The sequence below is a fragment of the Myotis brandtii genome, unplaced genomic scaffold (assembly GCF_000412655.1).
Source record: "Myotis brandtii unplaced genomic scaffold, ASM41265v1 scaffold1781, whole genome shotgun sequence".
NCBI classification, from domain to species: domain Eukaryota; kingdom Metazoa; phylum Chordata; class Mammalia; order Chiroptera; family Vespertilionidae; genus Myotis; species Myotis brandtii.
Window position 1 is genome coordinate 57,486 of NW_005356603.1, and position 2,611 is coordinate 60,096.

A 2,611-nucleotide genomic window follows, 5' to 3' on the forward strand; every position below is an offset into this window, starting at 1 on the left:
GGTCCTCGGGTTGGCGGCGGCCCCGCGGGGAGGCTGGAGGGCGAGGAAGGGAGCGCTATGGCCGCAGCCTGGTCTGCTCTGTCCTCTCTTTATTGGCGTTAAAAGTGTGATCACATCCCAACAGGCACATGAGTGACACTCACATGAGATGGTACAGACACACATAGACACACACATATACACACGCACGAACACACACATACACAAATACACACGCACACAGACATACACACATACACACGCACACATACACACGTACACGCACACACATACACACATCCGCAGGCACACATGCACACGTGCACACACACTGTTTATACATGTTCTGGATAATTCTCGCGGGAGGATGTTTTCCAGTGATTTCTCTTTTCCTTAGAGAGGGAGCAGGGAGAGAGGTAGAGAGAGGAGGAGCAGGAGGGAGAGAGAGAAGGAGGGAGAGCAGGAAAGGGAGAGAGGAGGAGGGGAGAAGGAGGGAGGTTCCAGGAAAGAGAGACTCGGGGACTGGTGCCCTCCGCTGGGAGGGGTCTGCGGCCCAGCGCGGCCCTTGCCCAGGACCAGCGTCCAGGACTCTGTAGCCCGAGGGCAGCGCTCTAGTCGCTGGGAAGTCCAGCCAGGGCAGGAGCCTCTGTGTCAGGGGACAGTCCCCCAGACTCTCTGACCATCAGCCTGTCAGCCCCGGCCCCCGGGTGGGGGGTGAGATGGTGGGGCGCCACCCGTCCCCGCATAGTGCACAGGCTCCCAGACAGGCTCCCCCAGGAGCAGGTCCCCCCCCCCCCATTAGGGGCAGGAGGCCAGCGGGAGAGGAGTCTCTCTCCCTCAGTCTCTCTCCTGCCCTCTCTCTAAGGAGTCAGCCGCTCCCTTCCCGCCCCGCTCAGGGCCTGCCCCTCAGAGCCTGGCTGTGTGCACAGGGCTGCCCTGGAGGCTCTGCCCTCACACACCCGCCTGGCTCAGCCCTCACCTCCTCAGGGCTGGCTCATGCCCTCAGGGTGCCCCCCTCCCCACCTGCTCACAGTGCGCCTCTTCCTCCCCTTTGCAATAACTCCTTTAACATTTTCAATTCAAATGTTCTCCATTTCTTCTCTCACTTCCCACTCACTGTGCAGGTTTTTGGGTTTTGTTTTTCCAAAGATGAATCCACACTATCCCCACCCACTTGTTCTTCTGTAATGGGTCCTCCCACCCCTCCCACAGGTGGGCCTCCCTCCCCAGGGTCCTGTGAGCAAATTTGGTGACCAGAACATGACGAAGGTGACAGAGCCTGACTTCTGTGGTTCTGACATGAGATGCCTGTGGGTTTGACACATGGTGCCTCTTGGTCTGAGACGTGGTACCTGTGGTTCTGACATGAGGGGCCTGTGGGTGTGACACGAGGGGCCTGTGGGTGTGACACGAGGGGCCTGTGGGTCTGACTTGTGCCCTTGGCCCACCCCCCCCTGGAGCCAGGGGCCCAGCTGGAAGGAGCACTGGCCTCACAGCCCAGGGACCTCCCAGCCAGCAGCCAGCACCAGCTGCAGCCCCGTCAGGGACCCACAGTGGTTCTCAACCTTCTGGCCCTTTAAATACAGTTCCTCATGTTGTGACCCAACCCTAAAATTATCATCGTTGCTACTTCATAGCTGTAATGTTGCTACTGTTGAGAATCATAATGTAAATATCTGATATGCAGGATGGTCTTAGGCGACCCCTGTGAAAGGGTCGTTCTACCGCCAAAGGGGTCACAACCCACAGGTTGAGAACCGCTGCAATGTTCTGGTCTGGCTGGGCCTCCAATGACCCTGCCCCAGCCCGTGTCACATGGAGCAGAAGAGGGGCCGCTGAGAGGTCAGCCCGCAGAACAGGAGTCAAGGCTGTTAGGTTCATGAAGGGGTTCTGGATCCAACCCCAGTAGGGGGCTTGCAGGAATCAACCAATCCATGTTTCCATCTCTTTCTCTCTGTCTCTCTCTCTCTCTCCCCTCTTACTCTCTCTAATAACCAATAAAAACATTTTTAAAACAAACAAACAAAAACCTCGCTCTCCTGATGCGCACAGTGTGACAGGAAGGACAGGGAATGATGGGAACTTGCACAGCAGTGACTCCCATGGGCTGTGCTCCCGGCATCTGTGGCCGGGGACCACATCCCACAGTCACAGCCTTTCCTCCTCCTGTTCTGCGGGCTGACTGCGCTCAGCGGCCCCTCTTCTGCTCCATGTGACACGGGCTGGGGCGGGGTCATTGGAAGCCCGGCTGGACCAGAACATTCTAGAGGGTCCCTGACGGGGCTGAAGCTGGTGCTAGGTGCCAGCTGGGAGGTCCCTGGGCTGTGAGGTGGTGCTGCTCCCAGCTGGGCCCCTGGCTCCAGGGGGCGTGGGCCAAGGGTACAGGTCAGACCCAAGTCCCTCATGTCGGACCCAAGTCCCTCATGTCAGACCCACAGGCCCCTCATGTCAGACCCACAGATCCCACGTTTCAGATACCACAGGCACCACGTGTCAGACCAAGAGGCACCATGTATCAGACCCACACGCACCTCTTGTCAGACCCACAAGCTCATCGTGTCAGACACACTGGCCACTTGTGTGGGACCCACAGACACCATGTTTAAGACCCGACAGGCATCAAGTGTCAGAA